Here is a 13,570-nt window from a genome sequence, read left to right on the forward strand (position 1 = left end):
GATAGTGCTCCTTATAGAGCTGGTGCCGGTGTTAGAGCAGGTGTCGGTGTCGATGCCTGATCCTCCGGTAGATCAGACTGATCCGCTGACGCGGTCGGTGCCCAATCCTCAACTGGATCAGACTGAGCTGCTGCCGCTGTCAGTGCTAGAGAAACTGTCGGTGCTCGATCTGTGCAAGACAGCGATGATCGTGTCTGGTCTGCTATGATCAACTTTCTAACTTGACTAGGATCCGTGACCGTGATCCAGTTTTTTTCTTCATTTCTTTTAAACGCGTAAGGACTAATTGTGGCGTATTTGTTAAACCAAACTGCAGTTCATCATAGGGATTCAGCTTGTACTCAGACAACAGACTGATCCAATTTTTTCCAGTAATATAAGTGATGGACAGTGCCTTCGTTGCTGACACAACATAAGAAGTGAAACCTGCAAAAATAGCCATCGTAGAGCAAACCAAACGGTTTATTCTGTGATGAATGTCACATGGCAAAACCTGCATCCTAAAATTGCAGGAAAAGAAAGAAAACATGACATTAAATCAATAAGATTTAGACAGTAAATCAATAAGATTTACTTGATGTGACACGAGTGAATCCTTACTAGGAAATCACTATGTTGAAGTACTAAACAGAAGATTGATCGTCCAACTACGCGTGGCATGCAGGGGCCCCGCCTACTCCCACAAGCAGGACAGTCCAAAGGTCGTGACAAATCATATGGACCGAACATCCATGGGGCTGGAAATCCTGGTGGGTGCGATAAACCCTACAATGCATACAGATATTGGAGTGTAACCATAATTGATAGACCGTCCTCACAAAAAATATGATATGGATACTTCAAAATATACAGACTGAATTGAGTGGACAGACATTAACATAGACCGTTCTCAGGACTGACCACACACTAAAAGCGGCAGTACTAATAAACAATACAGGGTTCACAAACACAAATCAAGTACTGAACAATAGTACTTACTACAGACAAGCAAAGTTGCACTAACTAAACTCTGCAGACTATTTTTTGCCACCGACCTACGGGATGAACCCCGCATAACTGACTAGGCCATGGACTTTGTGTGAGATGTCTACATGCACCATCACCATCTTGTCAACCTTGGAGAACCTAACAGAGTGGTCTTTCCACTCATAAACATGATGATGAAGGCAGGCCGCATCAGATTTGTTGGGAAGCTTTACAAGAACCACACCCTTCGTAATCGAATGCACATCCAGAAAATTGTTGTGGTCAAGTACAGCCTCGAGAACACGCCTGACAACAATGCTACAGGAAAACACTAGTTCAGGACACGTGGCGACAAGGACACAGCAGCTGGATAGTTCAGCAGCAGAACTCATCATCAGGTCTTCCAGTTCACACGGCATGACTTTGAGAACTTCATCTACACCGCGGACCTGGTTCTAATTCAAACAGAAACCATATTTTATTACTACCTCCGTTCAGAAATAAAAGATGATTTTCGATATTATACTCCATATATGACTACATATACGCACAAAAATGAGTGAACAAAGACACTAAAACATGTCTTCAAAGGCATGAGAGCAGAGGGATTACATGCAATATCCATAACACAAGTTACTGAGGCAAATATACCCTCTTAAAAGGTAGCATTGATGTTCATAAAGTACTCCTTCCATCCCAAAATTCTTGTCTTAGTTTTGTCTAGATACGGATGTATCAAGTCATGCACTACAAGGATTCCGGTCTATTGCAACAAAAATTATTGCTACAACTATCTTTTGTTGCAATAAAGTGTTATATTACCACAAAATTCCAGCTTGTGGTAATAGGATCTACATATCGCCACAACTTCGTTTCATCGCGCTAAGTACTCATTTTGTTGCAATAGAAGCCATGTATTGCCACAAGCGGCATCCGCGTTGTAATATGGTAGTGATATTGCGACAGTTCCATCCCGCTGCGTGAATTGGTCATCTTGTTGCAATAAAGGCTAGGTATTGCAACAAAATACATCTTTGTGGTAATATTTAGAAATATATTGCAACAATTCTGACATGTGGCGCTAGTCATAGATATTGTTGCAAAAAACATGGCTTCATATTGCAACAAAGCATGTATTGGTTGTAATAGGGTGACTTTTTGCCTCACCTTCGTTGCGTTGCAATAACTATTACATATTTCTGCCGCTGAAGATGTGTTACGTGCATGCTTCTAGTAACACATAATTGTATGTTGCATTATAGTTTTACAAAATCAAGGGAGGAAGCGAAGAATATGATTAACTACATTCATAAATCATAATTATCAAAGCGCATAGGACTCGCTTTTCTATATTAAATTAGTTATTTATATTTTGATGTATTCATCAACTAGGACCCGAACAAGACCAGCATGACACATAATTCAAATGGAAAATATTTTGATGTATTCATCAACTAGGGCCCGAACAGGACCAACATGACACATGATTCAAATGGCAAAAAAACATGTTGGCATAGGATTTGAAATTGGGACAAATGGATCCACAGCACACGAGCATAACCATCACACCAAGCAGCCATGAGCTATGAAAGGCACGTCATTACCTTATTTAGAATTTGGTTGGGCAGTTGCGCCTGGAAGAAATCTCCATTTTTTTTAATCCACCAATGGGCTAGTCGCCCAAATCCAAGCGGGCCAACTAGACTTTTTCTTTTGAGAAAAAGCGGACAGGGCTGTAAGAGAGCGGCACAAGAGGCTTGCCCACTGGCCTTGGACCAGTCATCCGCTTCAAGCGTCGAATAAATGCAATTAGGTACAGGAGCGAACCAAAAACTAGTGCGTTCCCTGTGAATCGAACCGTGTTCGTTTCGTCGTTTAAGTAGGGAGCGAACCAACCAATGTGTCAGATGACAAGATGTGCTAGAACAGTTTTAGGTATTCTTTATAAAATGAAAAAGAATGCGTTGTTTTCCAGTTTGCTTTCCTTTTTCCTTTCTCTCTTTTTTCCTTAAATGCATGAACCTTTTTCGAAGACGACGATGTTTCTGCAAAATTTATGTACTTTTTTTCAAATTAGATGAACTTTTTCAAATTCGACGAATGTTTTTCAAAATTGATGAACTGTTTTTCAAATTAGATGAACTTTTTTCAAATTCGACAAACTTTTTTCAAATAGGATGAACTTTTTTTCTAAAATTGATGATTTTTTTTCAAATTTGATGAACTTTTTCAAAACTCGATGAGCTTTTTTTCAAACTCGATGAACTTTTTTCAAATACGATGATTTTTTTTTCAAATTTGATAAACTTTTTAGATTTTTGTGAAAATTTCTTTGAAAAGCCTTGAATTGTCTTACAAAATGGATGAACTTCAAAGAAAATGTGGATCGTTTTCCAAATTTATGTTTTCTTTTAAAAAATTGTACTGCCACAGAAACAACTTTCATAGTCTGTTTTCGGAATAAACACACCAAAGCCGATGAGCTGCATTGGTACTGTGCGCAAGTTCCTCACGTTTGGCATGTGTGTTTGATTCCTAGTTCTCTCTTTTTTTTGTGAGGATTTGTTTTTTTAGCATAGACACGAGCATCGTTGGCCCGGCCCACTATAGCTCACCTTTAGGCGCCCTCTCCCCTAAGCGGCGCTGAGGGCACCGAAGAGGACCGGCCCACTATAGCTCACCTTTAGGTGCCCTCTCCCCTAACCGGCGCTGAGGGCACCGAAGAGGAGCTCTCCTCTCGAACCGGCACCAACCACCATTTAATGGAAGCTGCTGGCCAATACTGCTAATGGATGCTGATGACTAAATGGCAACGTGAATATTTGAACTAACTTAAGTTGCTGATTTGAAACAAAATTCGAAGTCCCAAATCAGCTTTTAGAAAACACAAACAAATTTCAGAATTTTCATTTTGTTGAACATTTTCTAAAAACAAACAAAATATGTTATGTGATTGTTTAAAAAATTGAACAAATTTTGAAATATGAAAATTTTAATAAAGACATGTACAAAAAGTTGAAATTTGATACATTTTTGGTAATTTTTCAAGCAAATTTAAAAAATTGTAATTTTGAAGTACAAACAATATGCAAATTCCTGAACATTTTATAAAAACTAAAAAAAATTTTGTAATTCTCGATCATTTAGAAAAGGAATATTGCTTAAATTCCAAACATTTCACATATGAACATTTTTGGAAATTATGAATTTATGAGTAAAATAAATAAAAAAGGAAAAGGGAAAAATGATAAGGAGAAAACGTAAAAAATAATTAAAAAAGAAAACCCCAAAACCGAGAAAACATATAAAAGAAATGTAAAACAGTTCAGGAACCTTACTTTCTAGAAGGTCCCTAAAACAGGTAAAACTGATAGGAAACATCTAGAAGATTACCAAAACCAGAAAAAGAATGCTTTATGTACAGGGCCGGTCTTGACTTTTCGAAGGCCCGGGGCGAACTTAAAAAGTGGGCCTAATATCTATATCTATACCTACTAATAAAGCAAGGTGCGTTTCGTCAATTTTTTCATCCGTTCACCACCGAAAAGAACATTTTTTGCTATCCGAGATGGTACTAATTTTTTATGCCTTTGTTTGCTAAAAAAGAATTTCCGTCCGTGGGCCGCGCGCTCTGGCCCTGCGAAGCCAGCCCACTTATTTGTCTGCCCACGCAGTTGGAAAAACACTATTTCCAGCACAAGGCAACATATAGTCGAGTTTCGCACAGGACAACCAATATTGGGCTAGCCCATTTTTCTTTGTTTCTGTGTTTTACTTCTATTATTATTATTATTATTATTATTATTATTATTATTATTATTATTATTATTATTATATCTCGTTTTCCCTTCCAATTTTATTTTTATTTTATCATTTATTTCGTAAATTAAAATTCTCAAAAAACGTTCAGAATTAAAAACAAAATTTTGAAAATATTTAGAATTCCAAAATTTTCTTGCTATTTTGTCAAATATTCAGAACATGCAAAAAGTTTCCCATTTTTGCAAAAAAAACATATTTTTCAAAATTGTTCGAGATGTCTAAAAAGAAATTGGCATTTCAAAAAATGCATCAAATTAAGAAAATATTATTGTTTTAGGTAAATTGCCACAACTAAAAATGATCTTCGTGTATAAAAGATACACATTTTCTCAAAATCTTATGAAACACATGTTCCAATTTTAAAAAAAATCAAAAATTCAAATAATGTTCATGTTTTTCTGTTGGAGTTTCGCACAGGACAACCAATAGTAGGCTGGCCCATTTTCTTTGTTTCTGTCTTTTACTTCTATTTTATTCTTATTTCCCTATCTCTTTCTTCCCTTCCAAGTTTATTTTTCTTTTAGAATTTATTTCTTAATTTAAAAACTCTCAAAAAAATTCAAAGTTAAGAAAAACAATTTTTTGAAAATGTTAAGAATTCCTAATTTTTTTGCTATTTTGAAAAATATGTGGAACCTACAAAAAACTTTACGTTAAAAAACAATTATTGTTTTGAATTTTTTTCGAGATGTCTTAAATGAAAATGGCATTTAAAAAATGCTCCAAATTGGAATAATATTCCTTTTTAGTGAAATTTGCACAATTAAAAATAATGCTTTGTATAAAAGATACACATTTTCTGAAAATCTTATGAATTTTTAACACATATTCCCGTTTTTAAAAAATGTTCACAAAGTCAAATAATGTTAATATTTTTATAAAAAACGTTGTTATTTTCAGAAAATGTTTGTGAATTCAAAAAGATGTTCCCTTTCATATTTTTTCGTGTTTTTTGAAGTGTACATAATTAAAAAAATTGTTCCGTATTTAAAAAATTGTTCATGTCTCCTAGAATATTTAGGAAATTCATACCTTAAAATCCCCTCGATCGAAAGGATTGAAAAGAAAAGTAGATTGAATAACTCATGGGCCTTATCTGACGTGCGGTGACGTAACAAAACTCTTAAATGCCCTCGATTAATGAATGGAAAAATAGCGGATTGATTCTTTCACACGTGGCGAAACCGAGAAGCTAAATGTTCTTTTTTTCGTGTGCACATAAGATTTTGCTTGCACATATAATTGTCATTGACTTTAAATGCATACTATTTATCTCCCGTTGCAACGCACGAGCATATGTGCTAGTAGTGAAAATATAAATTACATCGATATAAAGCACAATCGATGCAAAAAAAGATACAAAGCACAATGTTTTTATGCCCTAAAACCATCTTTTTTTCATTACTAAATAAAATATATCAGATCTAACTTATCTGCTAGCATTTTCTTTCTTCTTTCTCATGTTTTTAATCAACATTTTACAAGAAAGGAATGGAAATACCTGAATTTGTCAGTGAAAAAATAGAAGAAATCTAGCTATCCAATCGCAAGCATATCGGATCTTCCTAGGGTCCTCGTATCCTCAAATGAGCAACTTGTACAGAAATAGAAGATCAGTCAGGGAATCGCTACAAAACAAAGAAAAATAGTACAAAGATCAACCGGAAAAGGACTATGAAATTACAAGAACTATGTAGGCCTTTGACCCAAGAAACTATCCTATTGCAACTTCCAAAGTGACTGAGCTTATGAGCGTCCACTAGATGAGAATACTTATAGGCAAATCCATAGAGGAGTGAGATGAAGAAACTGAAAGCGTATCAAAGAAATCAACTATAGCGGCAATATCCATTAATTTCCTAGGCAAGTTGCATGCTTCGAGAGTAGGAGCGGGACGGGGAACGAGGACACAGGAAGAAGAAACGACGGCGGCTGGTGTTAGGAGATGGATTGATTGAATGAAACTGGGATAGTGGCAAACCAACCTGTGGTTGAATGGTTAGAGGGACTATGGTATCCCCAGCCCACCAGGGTTCAAATCCTGGTGCTCGCATTTATTCCTGGATTTATTTCAGGATTTCAGGCGATGCGCATTCAGTGGGAGGAGACGTTCCCGTCGATGACGAGGTGCCTACGATGACTTCATAAATTTCAAGATGATATGTCGGCTCAGTCTTTCGGAGGTGTTCATAGGGGTAGGGTGTGCGTGTGTGCCTTCATAGGGGTGAGTGTATGCGTGTGTATATGAGCACTTGTGTTTGTACTGATGTTCAAAAAAAACTGGGATAGTGCCTTTCGGTCTTTCACAATTCACGTAACCTACTAGTTTTGTTTTAGCACAACATAACCTAACTGATTGGGCTACATGTTTTAAGGCCCATTTTGTTCGGCTGTGTAGTATATATATGCACAGGGTCGGGGGGCCCCATCGGGCTGGGCCCTAGGGCATCGCCCTTCTTGCCCCTACCCAGGGCCGGCCCTGTTTATGTACATCCAAAATTGGGTTGGCCCAGTTCGCAAAATGTGTGTACCTTTCCTTGTAATTTGACACAGCTAGCGTCGTATAGAAATTTTGTAAGAGAGAGCATATGGAACAACTTGTTGGCTTCATAAGAGATCCATCCCAAATAAGTGAGGAAAGTTGTAAATATATTTTATTTTCTAAAAAATAAAAGAGAATAAATAGATTATTATGTTGAAAATCCAAGAAAATTCCTCGATCCATATGTAGTATCTAAATGCAAAAGATTAAGATAAAAGTATAAAATAAATAAGTAAGTGCCATGGTCACCATCACCATAGCTTTCTATGAATGATTTGAATAATTTCCCCATCATATTTCCGCACGACCTTTCAGTGATACATAGCCAAACACAGTTTATTGATTTAGGGCGCCTCGCCTTCCGGAGGCCATTTGGGCCTCTGAACTCTGCCGCTTCGCACGAGTTACTCGACTGCATCGCCCTCCACGAGCCTATGGTGGACGCTGACCCGGATTTAGTCTGGTGGCGCATTGAGCCGTCTGGCCAATTTTCCACCAAATCCCTCTACCAGGCCATTGCCCCCTCCTCTGCGCCCCTCTCCTTACGGCCGTTTGGTCCATCCGCCTACCCCTGAAGATCTGTATCTTCATGTGGCAATGGATTCGTGGGTGGACTCCGTCTAGGGTGGAGGTGTGCAAGTGCAACGGCCCTGGTAACGGCCTGTGCCCGCTCTGTGGTGTCCCCGAAGACTCAAATCACATTTTCTTCTCTTGTTTGTCTGCCCAATTTATCTGGAGCTGCTTTAGAGAGGTGGTTGGGGGCAATTGGTGCCACACCAATTTCCCCGACCTGTTTGCCGAACTCCAGAACCCCCCCCCCCCCACACATTCTCGCCACATTAGGTGGTTGGAGATTGGGGTGCTCGCTTGGACCCTCTGGACTATCCGCAACAGAGTTGTGATTCACCGCATTTCGCTTCGACGTGCTACCGACGCCCTCTTCATATTATCTGGTTACTTGTAGTTTTGGCGGCCACTTAGCCTCCCTCGGGACCGGGACGCCATCTCCGCTTTCGTCGCCGACCTCCGCTCGATGGCTGTTCGTCTGTCGCCGCCGCCGCCCCCCTCCTCCTCCTGAGTCGGATTAAGAGCCCGACTCATCTATGGCCTTTCTAGGCCTCATCTTCTTTTTCTTTTTCTTTAGGCTTGTTGAGTTGTGCCCTCACCAGAACCTTATGTACTTATTGTGAGACCTGGGTGTGTGGTGTGAACCCCTTTGTGTATGGATGCTTTGTGGCGGTTTGCTTTATCTATAAAGCGGGGTGATACGTCTCCGTTGTATCTATAATTTTTGATTGTTCCATGCCAATATTATTCAACTTTCATATACTTTTGGCAACTTTTTATATTATTTTTGGGACTAACATATTGATCTAGTGCCCAGTGCCAATTCTTGTTTGTTGCATGTTTTATGTTTCGCAGAATATCCATACCAAACGGAATCCAAATGGGATAAAAACGGATGGAGCTTATTTTTGGAATATTTGGAAAATTCCGGAAGAAAAATCCACGCGAGATGGTGCCCGAGGTGGTCACGAGGTAGGGGGCGCACCTGACCCCCCTGGGCGCGCCCCCTACCCTCGTGAGCCACCCGTAAGGCGGTTGACGCTCTTCTTTTGCCGCAAGAAAGCTAATTTTCGGAAGAAAAAAATCACGGCGAAGGTTTCAGGCCAATCGGAGTTACGGATCTCCATATATACACGAAACGGTGAAACAGAGCCAGAACAGAACGCAGAACCAGAGAGAAATAGAGAGATAGATCCAATCTCGGAGGGGCTCTCGCCCCTCCCATGCCATGGAGGCCAAGAACCAAAGGGGAAACCCTTCTCCCATCTAGGGAGGAGGTCAAGGAAGAGGAGGAAGAAGGGGGCCCCTCTCCCCCTCTCCTCCGGTGGCGCCGGAACGCCGCCGTGGCCATCATCATCATCATCGCGATCTACACCAACACCTCCGCCATCTTCACCAACATCTCCATCACCTTCCCCCTCTATCTACAACGGTCCACTCTCCCGCAACCCGCTGTACCCTCTACTTGAACATGGTGCTTTATGCTTCATATTATTATCCAATGATGTGTTGCCATCCTATGATGTTTGAGTAGATTTTCGTTGTCCTATCAGTTGTTGATGAATTGCTATGATTGATTTAATTTGCTTGTGGTTATGTTGCTGTCCTTTGGTGCCCATCATATGATTGCGCGCGTGGATCACACCCTAGGGTTAGTTGTATGTTGATAGGACTATGTATTGGAGGGCAAGAGTGACAGAAGCTTCAACCTAGCATAGAAATTGATGCATACGGGATTGAAGGGGGACCAATATATCTTAATGCTATGGTTGGGGTTTTACCTTAATGAACATTAGTAGTTGCGGATGCTTGCTAATAGTTCCAATCATAAGTGCATAGAATTCCAAGTCAGGGATGACATGCTAGCAGTGGCCTCTCCCACATAATACTTGCTATCGGTCTAGTAAAGTAGTCAATTGCTTAGGGGCAATTTCGCAACTCCTACCACCACCTTTCCACACTCGCTATATTTACTTTATTGTTTTCTTTATCTAAACAGCCCCTACTTTTATTTACGTACTCTTTATTATCTTGCAAACCTATCCAACAACACCTACAAAGTACTTCTATTCATACTTGTTCTAGGTAAAGCGAACGTCAAGCGTGCGTAGAGTTGTATCGGTGGTCGATAGAACTTGAGGGAAATATTTGTTCTACCTTTAGCTCCTCGTTGGGTTCGACACTCTTACTTATCGAAAACTGTTGCGATCCCCTATACTTGTGGGTTATCAAGACCTTTTTCTGGCGCCGTTGCCGGGGAGCAATAGCGTGGGGTGAATATTCTCGTGTGTGCTTGTTTGCTTTATCACTAAGTAATTTTTATTTGCTTTCTTAGTTGTTTTCTATCTTTAGTTATGGGTAGGAAACGCAAAATACCAAAAAAATAGTTGTACCTACTGAACCAATGGTTGAAGAACCACTCAAAATCTATCACACTGCTGAAGCTTATTACTTGGATCATCTTCGATCCCTTTGTGCTCGTGCCTGAAACCCCAACTAGCTTAGTTGAGGGCAAATCTTTAGATGAGCATGCTTGTTATGTGCGACACCGTATATCTGAAAAAGGGAAACTATTATGGGGTCAAATTCAACGTTTGCAATGCTATGCTTGGAATTTATGTGAATATATGATTTTACTTGTTGCTTCTGAAAACCCTAAGAAACACCTTCCCTACCAATGTGAGTTTATTGATAATGGAATCTTATCTTCATATGCTAAGGGTGTTTATAATACTATGATGTTCAACAAATTGAAGAATTTGTTGCTTTTAAGGGTGCTTTTGAAATTGCTTCTTTGATTGAAAAGTATGATGCTACTCTTTACACAATCTGAAAATTTTGCCATATTTTAAATATTGCTATGATAATTATGCTTCTAATGCTTATGTTAAACCATATATATTGAGTACTACTCCGCTGTCCAAGAAGAGACTAATATTTTGCAGGAGTCTATGGAAGAAGAAATTGATGAAACTGTGAGCTCATTGGATGAAAAAGATGAGGAGGAGACCGAAGAACAAAAGGAGGAAGAGCGGATTAGCTACCCGTGCCCACCTTCTAATGAGAGTAACTCTTCAACTCATACATTGTTTAATTCCCCTTCGTGCTTACCGAAGGATGATTGCTATGATGGCTGTTATGATCCCATTGATTCTCTTGAAATATCCCTTTTTGATGATGCTTGCTATGCTAGTGGCCAAGATGCCAATATGAATTATGCTTATGGAGATGAACTTGCTATAGTTCCTTATGTTAAACATGAAATTGTTGCTATTGCACCCACGCATGATAGTCCTATTATCTTTTTGAACTCTCCCAACTACACTATATCGGAGAAGTTTGCACTTATTAAGGATTACATTGATGGGTTGCCTTTTACTGTTGCACATGATGATTTTGATAGATATAATATGCATGTGCTTGCTGCTCCTACTTGCAATTATTATGAGAGAGTAACTATATCTCCACCTCTCTATGTTTCCAATACGATAAAATTGCAAGAAACTATTTATACTATGCATTGGCCTTTACTAGGTGTGCATGAATTGTTCTTTTATGACATGCCAATGCATAGGAAGAGAGTTAGACTTCGTCATTGCTTGATATATGTTGCTTTGTGCTCACTACTAAATTACAAATCATTGTTAATTAAAATTGGCTTTGATATACCTTGGGATCCGGGTGGATTCACTACTTGAGCACTATATGCCTAGCTTAATGGTTTTAAAGAAAGCACTGCCAGGGAGACAACCTGGAAGTTTTAGAGAGTCATTTATTTCTGTTGAGTGCTTTCATATAGTTTTAAAACAACAAAAATAAAGAGGGGAACCCAAAACTTTTTCAAAAAGGAAAGTGAAAGTGAGAAAGAAAAGCATTGTTGAAGTGGGAGAGCTCCTTGAACTTTGTTCATGCTCACGACAACTTTGTGAATCTTGATTACAGAAACTTTTCAATAAAAATAATTATCCCCTTGTACAATTCCATTGTATTATAAAAATAATGTACCAAGGTTTGCCTTTAGGATGTTTACATTTGCTTGATGGTTTGTACGGTGCAGGACAGAAACTTTGGTTGTAGTGCGTGATTTTACATTTTTAGCTGGAACGTCAAATGATTCTGATTGTTTTTGCACTGTCTTCCTATACAAATTTTTTATTTTTCCTAATTTTGGTAGAATTTTTCAAGTATCAGAAGTATGGTGAATGTTCAGATTATTACAGACTGTTCTGTTTTAGATAGATTCTGTTTTTGATGCATAGTTTGCTTGTTTTGATGAAACTATCAATTTATATCAGTGGATTAAGCCATGAAAAAGTTATATTACAGTAGACACAATGCAAAAACAAAATATGAATTGGTTTGCAATAGTACTTAGAGTAGTGATTTGCTTTATTATACTAACGGATCCTACCGAGTTTTCTGTTGAAGTTTTGTGTGGATGAAGTGTTCGATGATCGAGAAGGTCTCGATGTGAGAATAAGGAAGATAGGCAAGAGCTCAAGCTTGGGGATGCTGGGAAGGCATCCCCTCTTTCTTCAACAAGTATCGGTATGTTTTCAGATTCATTTCGTTCATGCGATATGTGCAATCTTGGAGCGTCTTTTGCATTTAGGTTTTTATTTTTCTTTTCATGCACCATGCTGGTATGAGATAGTCCTTGGTTGATTTATAGAATGCTCATTGCACTTCACTTATATCTTTTGAGTATGGCTTTATAGAATGCTTCATGTGCTTCACTTATATCATTTGAAGTTTGGATTGCCTGTTTCTCTTCACTTAGACAACCGCCATTTGTAGAATGCTCTTTTGCTTCACTTATATTTGTTAGAGCGTGGGCATATCTTTTGTAGAAAGAATTAAACTCTCTTGCTTCACTTATATCTATTTAGAGAGATGACAGGAACTGGTCATTCACATGGTTAGTCATAAAATCCTACATAAAACTTGTAGATCACTGAATATGATATGTTTGATTCCTTGCAATAGTTTTGCGATATAAAGATGGTGATATTAGAGTCATGCTAGTGGGTAGTTGTGGATTTGTAGAAATACTTGTGTTAAGGTTTGTGATTCCCGTAGCATGCATGTATGGTGAACCATTATGTAACGAAGTCGGAGCATGATTTATTTATTGATTGTCTTCCTTATGAGTGGCGGTCGGGGACGAGCGATGGTCTTTTCCTACCAGTCTATCCCCATAGGAGCATGCGCGTAGTACTTTGTTTCGATGACTAATAGATTTTTGCAATAAGTATGTGAGTTCTTTATGACTAATGTTGAGTCCATGGATTATACGCACTCTCACCCTTCCACCGTTGCTAGCCTCTCTAGTACCGCGCAACTTTCGCCGGTACCATAAACCCACCATATACCTTCCTCAAAACAGCCACCATACCTACCTATTATGGCATTTTCATAGACATTCCGAGATATATTGCCATGCAACTTCCATCATCATCATATACATGACTTGAGAATTCATTGTCATATTGCTTTGCATGATCGTAAGATAGCTAGCATGATGTTTCCATAGCTTGTCCGTTTTTTGATGTCATTGCTACGCTAGATCATTGCACATCCCTGTACACCGCCGGAGGCATTCATATAGAGTCATATCTTTGTTCTAGTATCGGGTTGTAATATTGAGTTGTAAGTAAATAAAAGTGTGATGAT

The sequence above is a fragment of the Triticum urartu genome, chromosome 2 (assembly GCF_003073215.2).
Source record: "Triticum urartu cultivar G1812 chromosome 2, Tu2.1, whole genome shotgun sequence".
NCBI classification, from domain to species: Eukaryota; Viridiplantae; Streptophyta; class Magnoliopsida; order Poales; family Poaceae; genus Triticum; species Triticum urartu.